Source organism: Paramormyrops kingsleyae, chromosome 9 (genome assembly GCF_048594095.1).
Source record: "Paramormyrops kingsleyae isolate MSU_618 chromosome 9, PKINGS_0.4, whole genome shotgun sequence".
Classification (NCBI taxonomy): Eukaryota; Metazoa; Chordata; class Actinopteri; order Osteoglossiformes; family Mormyridae; genus Paramormyrops; species Paramormyrops kingsleyae.
In genome coordinates this window covers 17,246,767-17,257,957 of record NC_132805.1, presented here as the reverse complement: position 1 = coordinate 17,257,957, position 11,191 = coordinate 17,246,767, and the positions used below count along the sequence as shown (strand labels likewise).

Sequence of the window (11,191 nt, the reverse complement as noted above, 5' to 3'; positions counted from 1 at the left end):
GAGGCAGGGCACGCCCACAGCCATTCACACGGAAAACAGTCCGGGCAGCATGCGTACAAGGCCACGCCCCCCGGCTTAAAAACACATACAGTCTAATGGTGCGTTCGTTTTTCTCTCGGATCTCGGAAATTCTGAGTTGAGTGACATTATGGTGCGTTCGATCAGGACATGTCAGAATCTCTTCAGGGCTCCAAAACACCTTCAGACTCCTAAGGGTTAAATCACCTTTCTTTCCCATTCTGACATTCAGTTTGGAGTTCAGGAGATTGTCTTGACCAGGACCACACCCCTAAATGCATTGAAGCAACCTCCATGTGATTGGTTGATTAGATAATTGCATTAATGAGAAATTGAACAGGTGTTCCTAATAATCCTTTAGGTGAGTGTATATGGCTAAATACAAGCGATGATTTTTGTAAATATATGTGGGTGGCATGGTGGCACAGTGGTTTGTGCTGCTACCTCACAGTGAGAAGGTCCTGGGTTCAATCCCTGGGTCCAACAGCATTTGGGCCTTTCCGTGTGGATTTTGCATGCTCCAGTTTCCTCCCATAGTCCAAAAGCATGTTCTATAGGTTGATTGACAACTCTAAATTGTGCACTAGTGAATGACTGTGATTGTGTTTGCCCTGCAGTGTGTTGGTTAACTGTGTATCTCCTCAACACTCACATTATATGAAATCCCACTGGAAGTCCATCAGTTTCCTCATGAACATGCACACATGTGGATTTAGGACAGTTTGTTTCTTCTGCACCACCTTGCCAGTTCGCTTGCTGATGACTTTTCTATGGTGAGCTTTAGATCCACGTTCTGGGTTGATGTCAATAAAGCATCTACATATTGACAAAACATGCAAAGGTGGACATTTTTACATGATTACCCCTGGCCTTCAATGCAACACAATGCACTTATCAATGTATGAAGTGATATAAATGACCATAGTACCTTTGAATAAATTCCAGTGTGCAGCATGCCTCGTCCTGATACTGCAGGTTAAAAATATAAAAGCTGGAGAACAGTGTGGAAAGACCCACAGTGAATGACTCTCCCTCAGTCACTACTTGGCCCTCTATGGACACCATCCAGCGATTTGTCTCTTCCACTGGGCCTACAATAGGACAATTCAGAGCAATATAATATTGTCCTTGACCGAGCATGTGACTAATATCGATCCATTTAAACCAAAATTCTGATATATATATATCCATACCTAGGGCAATCATTTGAGGCAATCAGGCAATGTCAGAGACCCTTCAATATCAGCTGCAGAGGCGGCTACCTAAAAAAAATCACCCCATTTTGTTTAAAATATCAATACATGTGATGGTAAATATTAACCCACATTGCAATATTAACCAATCTGTTACAAAGACAAAGATAACTGTTTATATTCTTTACACTTACATCTGCCTGTAGGATAAGAGCATCAGTCTGCTCTTTGAAGTGAGCCATCAGTATCTGTAGAACATAGGGAGGTGCCACACTGGTGCTGCTTCTCATCAGAACAGCTTTAACTGCTTCATTGGTAGGTTTTTGCTTGAAAAATTCCATTATGATTCTACCATATTTTTCAATAGAGGCCTCTAGTTGTCTGAGAACATTGATGTCTGTTAAAGTTTCAAAGTGAGTGCTCATGCTCCTTGGTACAAACAAGTAAATACTCAAGGGAGTGCGCTGGCGATGCATTTATCATCTTGCGCTGTAAATAGTATGTGTCTGCAATGAGGTTTTGTACTTCTGCCCTTTCAACACCAGACAAGCCTTCACGAGAGCAGAACTCCATAACTCTCAGCCTCTTTTCTTCCAATATCATTTCTGTCTCTTCAGGAGGAAGCGCTGGCTGCCACTGTGTACAGCCATACCTGTCCGCAGGACCTTTATTTTGCTTCCTCACTGCATTAACTTTAACAGACCTCAGGTGTGCTAATGTGTTGTTTCTGTTTAGATGTTCCACACAAACCTTAATTTGAGTCAGAAGTGAGGAATATCCTACCCCAATCATTTGCTCATCGTCTAAAATATCAGCAAAGGATTGTGGAAATTGCTTGACTATCCTTTCAGCAATTATGAGACATTGTGACTTCATTGGGTTGGGCTCATATTTTCGCATATTGTCTACCAAGACGCGCACCATTTGCCTTCTATCTGCTGGTGAAGGCCTCTTTCCACTGGTGGTGGCAGCATTAATTCCAGGTGGCATTTTCTCCCACGGGACTTGGAAAGATTCGGGCCAATTCTTCTTTACTGTTGACCTTGGTGAAAGTAAGGGAGGAGACAAAGACCTACTGTAACTTGAACTTGGGATTGGTGACCTATGCACTGGGGCCAGGTGTAGCGGAGCAGGACAGTTTTCTCCCTCTGCTAAAATAAAATTAAGCTACTGAGTAAATACATAAAACCAACAAACAATAAAGTATTTCAAAATTAAATATATGCAAATATTAATAAGAACATGGTAGATGAGTAAATACAGACTAATACCTTGCAATTTCCATGCTTTAAGAAGTTTTCTACACTGGATCGGCCGAATGAATTCTGCAATGTCCTCTTCTCTCACATACCGCAAGTCATCTTTGGTTACTACTCCCTGGTTTATAATCTTTTCTACCAACAGATCAAGTGTCTCCCTTGATAAGCTTGGAAGGACAGAAGTTATTGCCTCCTTGATGAACCCGCTTACATCAGACATTATTCTAGAGCAGGAAAGGAATGGTGAAGGGCAATTACAGACAGGCCAAACACACTGTACACTTGCAAAGGGTAATAGTCTGCCAGATCTGAATTTTTAAGACAGACATAATTTGAAGATGTGTGTTGCCGGTCCACATTTAGGCAGAAAATTCCCTGATCGACAAGGAAGTCACACTGACACTTCTCTGTGACAAAATAAACAGAAGTGTTGTAAACAAGGATCAGTTTAATCTTGCCAAAAACTAATCCCGTACCATCTTTTCCTAGAACAACACACATCCCTTTCTTGTAGTTAGTAACTTTAATAGTGACTTCATGTACAGTAAAAATGTTATGTGTCTGGAGGCCAAGGTGACCAACAGAGTTTTTAATGCTTTCATTATAGTCATTGGGACAGAAGTCTGTACCTCTTTCAAAAACTACATTTGGTGGAAATACATCACCAGAACAGAAGTATGCTTGTAAAAGCTGGTGCCTCTCTGCTAGTGTGGCAGGTAAGTTCTTAAAGTTGTGTAGTTTGCGAACACACTGCTTAAAATATGTGTGCTTGCTTTCAAACCGAAGTGTCCATAAACGAATAAGAGGCCCAAAGCAAAGTATTAGATCGGGATAATGACATAAATAATGATGTTTAGGCTTAAGTGGATTATTAGGAAAAGCTTCCTGTCGACTTTGAATATACTCCCCAATAAGGACTTTTAAGTAGGCTACCTGACTAGTTGCAATGGCTGGAGCACAAATAAACTCAACAATTTGCCTCAGCTGCAACACAAGTTGCCAAACCTCATTCTGCTCTGGATTTCTAATTTTGTCTCCAATCAAGAGTGGCAGGAGTCTAAGGAAACACCAGTTCTGAACAGCATGTCCACTGAGTTTATTGCTGACAGGATTTACCTCACTGGGCTTGAATCATTGCCAATGTACTTGAACTGATTAAGCTGCCGATTCAGTTCTTTATATGTGAACAGTTTTTGATTTGTGACAAAATCACTGATGTATAACGCTAAATCATATGCAACAACACCCTCAAAAAGGTCGTGACCCAAACAAGGAGGCAGACCTGGTTGGCACACATGAAAGTGAGACAATGTGTCAAATTTAATTCCCAGTGATGACTCAGAACCACTTACATCAATGTGATGTAACCTGTTGTTGTATGACTATAATTCTCTGCTTGCCTGTTGTGAAGGGAAACGAGAGAAATGTTGCACGATCTATAGTACAAAATCGGCAGAAGTAGTTACTTTTACTGAAGTTTTCATAAACCACCCAATGTTGTGTGAGCCAAGGTTATCACCAGCAATAGCACACAATGTAGCTCGGTATATGTGTCCATCTGGTAAGTCTAGGTCAGTTTCTTCTAGGTCTTTTAAGTCTGAGATGAGTGTCCTTCCAAACCAAAATACAGGGTGGGCCATTTATATGGATACGCCTTAATAAAATGGGAATGGTTGGTGATATTAACTTCCTGTTTGTGGCACATTAGTATATGTGAGGGGGAAAACTTTTCAAGATGGGTGGTGACCATGGTGGCCATTTTGAAGTCGGCCATTTTGGATCCAACTTTAGTTTTTTCAATAGGAAAAGGGTCATGTGACACATCAAACTTATTGGGAATGTCACAAGAAAAACAATGGTGTGCTTGGTTTTAACGTGACTTTATTCTTTCATGAGTTATTTACAAGTTTCTGACTACTTATAAAATGTGTTCAATGTGCTGCCCATTGTGTTGGATTGTCAATGCAACCCTCTTCTCCCACTCTTCACATACTGATAGCAACACCGCAGGAGAAATGCTAGCACAGGCTTCCAGTATCCGTAGTTTCAGGTGCTGCACATCTCGTATCTTCACAGCAAAGACAATTGCCTTCAGATGACCCCAAAGATAAAAGTCTAAGGGGGTCAGATCGGGAGACCTTGGGGGCCATTCAACTGGCCCACGACGACCAATCCACTTTCCAGGAAACTGTTCATCTAGGAATGCTCGGACCTGACACCCATAATGTGGTGGTGCACCATCTTGCTGGAAAAACTCAGGGAACGTGCCAGCCTCAGTGCATAAAGAGGGAAACACATCATCATGTAGCAATTTCGCATATCCAGTGGCCTTGAGGTTTGAATGGCCCCACTATCTTTGTACCCCATACTGTATACCACACCATACCATCAATTTAGTGGGAAGATAGTGGGGCCATTCTTCATCAATGGAAACCTCAAGGCCACTGGATATGCGAAATTGCTACATGATGATGTGTTTCCCTCTGTCTTTCCCTGTGTGAAGAGTGGGAGAAGAGGGTTGCATTGACAGCACATTGAACACATTTTATAAGTGGTCAGAAACTTGTAAATAACTCATGAAAGAATAAAGTCACGTTAAAACCAAGCACAGCATTGTTTTTCTTGTGACATTCCCAATAAGTTTGATGTGTCACATGACCCTCTTCCTATTGAAAAAACTAAAGTTGGATCCAAAATGGCCGACTTCAAAATGGCCACCATGGTCACCACCCATCTTGAAAAGTTTTCCCCCTCACATATACTAATGTGCCACAAACAGGAAGTTAATATCACCAACCATTCCCATTTTATTAAGGCGTATCCATATAAATGGCCCACCCTGTACTTATAATCCTGTTCTCGACAAAGCATTACCAGCTGCATCTGATCCACAATTGATCCGTTATGAGGTGGTATGTCTGCTACAGTAAAGTATACAGCTAACACTTTATGTTTTCTCTTGCCAGAGCCTAGTGGATTTACCACTTGAAAGGAATCCTGATACAATACAAGGCCCAATGAGTTATCATTTGAGTGAAAAAATGCATTTTATGCAACATTGCTCCCATCCCATATGTCTTCTAAAATATCTTTTGATCTAGATGAGTATTTTATTTGCTATTTATAGCAACAAGACTGGTGCATGACCAACTGACATTGAAAGAGTGATTTAAGTGTCTCTTTCACTGGAATGTATTGAATAAAAGATTCTTATCCTGATTCATTTTGTCCCAGGTAAACGGGGACTGGTTCAACATATCTAAAATGACTTTTAAACACAGTTTTTCGTCTCTGGTCACTTTTCAAAGTGCCAGTGAGATGCCTAATGATGTCAGCTTTTCATCCAGACTATGAAGTAAGTGAGACTGACTGATATCATGCACTGACTGAAAGTCTTCAATAATAGACTGAATAACTGATGCTGGAAGTAAAAATTTAGCTTGCCATTTTAAATAAAACAGCGCTAAATTGTTCAGGAACAGAGACTGATCAGCTTTTTCTGGTAAAACCTCTCCTAGGTCTTCCTCCATGTCAGCATGTACAAGCTCTGTAAGACTCTCCTCTTCAATTGCCGCATCCTGTTCATTTAATTCTGTGCGTTTCATAACAGATACTGTACATCCCTTGTGCACTCTTGACAAATGTGAAGTGAATGAAGATATAACTATGAAATGTTTCCAACACAACTGAAAAGGACAAGAAACCAACTTACCCTCTCTCATATGTGACTTCAAATGACAAATTAAATCAGATGAATCATTGCATTTAACATTGCAGAGCTCGACATTACATGATACACGTTCAGAAGAAAATGCCGCTTTTTTAATTCTGTCCCTAGGATGATCTCTGTACATGTGGCATTGTTCTGCCTCCAGGGGCAGTCTGTTTAATGTTTGATGGTTTTGGCACTGCCCCTGGTTAAAAGTGGTACTGCAGTTTTATAGGAAGCAGGAAGTGGTGCCATATGTTGGGAGCAGGGAGGCCCAGTGCAGCGCTTTCAATCTGTTGTAATCATTGACTTGGCCCATCGTGAGCATTGCCTGTGAGTTCTTTTTTTGTAGTTTGTAGTTTTATCTTTCAGTGCTGATGCACTTACTGTTAATGTGATGTTTGTGTTTTTATTGTTCTAATATCATTAACTCCGGTATTTCAGTTTTACACTCATCTAACAAACAACATGCTCTACAAGAGTCAGTATTAAACAGCAAAGAAGCTACGTCCTGGCTCTGATGTTGCTTATTGAGGGAGTTTGGCTGGCTGTCTACTTTTGGTTATTTGACACCATCAGGAGGGCAGCACAGGCATTTTAAAGCTGCTATTTTACTGAAAGAACGGGTGCAATCAAAAACGGTGCATTTGGAAGGCTTGAATGTATTTTCATATGTCTGACGAACGAGAATTTTGTAGTGCAAACTTGTTCGCAAAATTGACACTCTAGCATGTTTTCTTTCCAGAGTTAAAGTCTTCAGCGTCTGTTCTAGGTTCTCGGATAAAATTCACGTAGGTGGAATGATGGCAGTTAAAGTACTATTGATTACACGTAACCGAGAAGCGCACTGTCCATGACCTCACGATTGCAGTGGATAGCTTAACTACATGTTAACAGATTTACTGTCGGACAGTAAGGGCTCGCTTTTGGGCTGTTTTGGATGCGTAAAATAACTTTAGTAGGTTTACCACACAGCAACGGGAAGTTTTTTTTTTTTTAAATGCACCAGATTAATTTTTCAAAAGTACTATCTATATTTTGCATACTTAGTGTAACGCTGGTTTTGGAACCTCGGCGTTAGCTATATTTCAGGACGTGGGTACAGAGACGACACAGAGACAACATACCGGGCTAAAACATGGAAGACAGACCTCCTCTTTATTTTTTTGTTTTCCCGCCGCTCCACACAAGTAGTGCCGGTTCCTAACAACCATAACTCTATCGCTCCAGTCCCAAAGCATCATATAGTTCCCTTATCTTTATGTAATGTATATACAAGAATCAATAACAAAATAAACATGAAATCATAAAGTAATTAATCTTAATGAAAATAAATCTCCTCTTACATTAGTATAAAAAGATAGAAAAATAAAAGTTTACATCACCGGATGATTGTAGATTCCACAAAGAAGATGACGGACGATTTCAGTTGCTTCTTGAATTCCCGCCTCGTGGACGAAGTTCCCAAAATTCTTTGCGTTTTGCAGTTAAATACTGTATTTGTAAACATGTATTCTAAATCACAGAAATGCTGTTATTTTACAGTGACATGCAGTGTATTTAAATAATGGTAGGTTACTGTAAAAATATTCCTGTAAATTTACATCAATTACTTACAGTGTAGCTACATATATGTGTTGACTTAACAAAACACCTTGCAAAATAGCCTGTTTATAATAATTAATTTAACCTTTATTGTCCCTCATGGGGAAATTCTTTTTACGCCTCCATCAACTTGCTCTTTTGTAGAACAAGCTGTCTGCGAAGGGCAGCCACCTGTTGGGGCGCCCAGGGATTTGGGGGTTAAGGGCCTTGCTCAAGGACCCGCAGACATGCTGAGGCTGGGTTTGAACCGGCGACCTTGTGATTACAAGCACACAGGCTTAGCCCACTGAGATCATTCTGCTATGCTGATTGAGTTAGAATAGCATACTGGCTGCTTTAAAAGGAGGGTGGTGCTTGAAATAATTGTTTTTCCTCTGGTAACCATGGTTACCTGGAAGGAAACACATGCAGTCATCATTGCTTTGCACAAAAATGGCTTCACAGGCAAGGATATTGCTGCTAGTGAGATTGCACCTAAATCAACCATTTATTGGATCATCAAGAACTTCAATGGGAGAGGTTCAATTGTTGTGAAGAAGGCACCCAGGAAAGTCCAGCAAACACCACGTCTCCTAAAGTTGATTCAGTTGCGGGATTGGGGCACTGCCAGTGCAGGGCTTGCTCAGGAATGGCAGCAGGCAGGTGTGAGTGCAACTGCACGCACAGTGAGGTGAAGACTTTTGGAGGATGGCCTGGTGTCAGGAAAGGCAGCAAACAGCCACTTCTTTCCAAGAAAAACATCAGGGACAGACTAATATGCTGCAAAAGGTACAGGGATTGGACTGCTGAGGATTGGGGTAAAGTCATTTTCTCTGATGAATCCTCTTTATGATTATTTGGGGCAATCGGAAAAAAGATTGTCCGGAGAAGAAAAGGTGACCGCTACCTTCAGTCACTATCATCTGTGTCATGCTAACAGTAAAGCATCCTGAGACCATTCATGTGTGGAGTTTCTTATCAGCCAAGGGAGTGGGCTCACTCACAATTTTGCCTAAGAACACAGCCATGAAGAAAGAATGGTACCAAAACATCCTCCGAGAGCAACTTCTCCCAACCAATCAAGATAAGTTTGGTGATTAACAATGCCTTTTCCAGCATGATGAAGCACTGTGCCATAAGGCAAAAGTGATAACTAAGTGTCTTGGGGAACAAAACATTGCCATTTTGGGTCCATGGCCAGGAAACTCCAAAGACCTTAATCCCATTGAGAACTTGTAGTCAATCCTCAAGAGGTGCGTGGACAGAATAAAACCCACAAATTCTGACAAACTCCAAGCACTGATTATGCAAGAATGGGCTGCCATCAGTCAGGATTTGGCCCAGAAGTTGACTGACAGCATGCCAGGGCGAATTGCAGAGGTCTGCAAAGAGAAAGGCTGACACTGCAAATACTAACTCTGCATAAACTTAATGTAATTGTCAATAAAATGATTGTAATTACACTTCAGTATACCATAAAAACATCTGGGAAGAAGATCTACAAACACTGAAGCAGCAAAATTTGTGAAAACCAATACCAATTGTGTCATTCATGTCATATAAATAAATATACAATGGTACCTCAGTTCTCAAACTCATTAGAACTCGAATTTCTTAAAAGTCTAACCAACCAATTTGAAAAAAATTACCTAGAGCTCGATCTGAATCTCAGAAGTCAAACCATGAACGCCGACCTAAGATAACTTGTACGTGCGGGGAATTGAGTCACGCACGTCTCTCAGTGGAAACAAAGGGTAAAGCTTCAGTCTCAGCCTCTCATTCGCTGTGATAGCACCGTGCATGTTTACACTATCGAAATACATATATTTAGACAGTAAAAATTATATAATAAAATAAAATATATAAATTATATAATAAAATACATTTAAAAATAAAGATTTCTTATTCATTATTTTAATATTAATAATAAACCATTAATACGTTTAATTATAATAATATAGTTGTGCCGAGCTGGTACGAAATGGAGACAAAGGCGCAGACGTCAGGATATCGGGGAATACGGGGTTTAATTACAGGGAAGGCAGGCAAACTGTACACGGACAATACAATGACCGGACTGGGGAAACAAACTGAAACGCGGACGAAATACAGAGGGCTAATGACAACAACCAGAAACAGCTGATCACATGGGGATTCCACACAGGGTTAACGAGGGGGCGTGGCACATGGAAGGAGCGGACGATCGGGGCAGGACACATTGTTTGGATACATTTATTTTCTTACTTTACAAATTACTGTTTTGATAAATGTGCTTAGATGTGTTTAGTACAGTATATGCTCTTCTTGTTTCATCCAGTTCATTTTGTGTTTAAATGCAAAAAAAAAATATTTAGGTGTAATTTTTTGGGGCCAGGAACCAATTAATGGGTTTTCCATTATTTCTTATGGGAAAAATTCGATTCTGGAGTTCTGAATGGATTACATTCGAGTTCTGAGGTACAACTGTACATATATATATATTAGGGCTGTCAAAATTAACGGGTTAACGCGGATTAATCCATCATCATGATTAATCTGATAAAAAATTTTAACGCAATTAACATATCTGCAGCGCAGAATGATTCAAAATCACTGAAATGTCTCTGTCAACCCATTTCGGGTAGTTTTAGTGCGTTCCATTTCCCCTCGGAACTTGTATTCCGAGATGGATTCCGTAGTTTTGAAGCCGGAAGTGACTACATGCGCTCCCGTTTCTCGGACACCCGAGAAATATCTCGGAGCAGCACAGAGGATCACGAGTTCAGAATCCAAGATGGCTGCGCCCTTTATCAACATAAGGGAAAGTTGTACTTTACACTGTTTAAGCACTACTTCTCATTTGTGCCTCATTAAATCGGTCGCACACGCTATACCGTCCAACTTATCTGTGGATGTGTTGCTACGGAGTTTTATATGTAAAGCACCGCACGTAATGTGTTATCAACTGATATTGCTAACAATGGCAATTAACCGGGCTAGAATTGGACTTCATGATTAGTTGGATTATTTGTCGGATTTACGGTAGTTCGTGCTAATTGTAAGCGAACGAAGATAAAGACCATTTAAACTGAGGTACCTTAAATCCGACAAGTTGTCCGGCTACGCAAAAAATTTTTGATATGGGTCTATGGTATTGCACTTCTGTGGCAGATGGAATGCATCCGACTCATGTTCAAGATGTTCAATAAACATGTTAAGTGCATATATATTCCCTTTTTTCTTGAGTCTGTTTGCTCATGCAAAATGAAATGTGATTAGTATAGATTAAAAATGAATGATATTTAATCATGATTAATCAAAATTAATCCACAGGAACCCTGTGATTAATCTGATTAAAAAAATGTATCATTTGACAGCACTAATATATATATATATATATATATATATATATATATGTGTGTGTGTGTGTGTGTGTGTATATATATATA

At 40.2% G+C, this 11,191-nt stretch overlaps 1 pseudogene; it reads right to left on the bottom strand.

Annotated features, from left to right (window-relative positions):
• Positions 1 to 671: 671 nt before the first annotated feature.
• On the bottom strand, positions 672 to 2,496 carry LOC140592489 (uncharacterized; annotated as a pseudogene).
• Between the last annotated feature and the right edge of the window lie 8,695 nt (positions 2,497 to 11,191).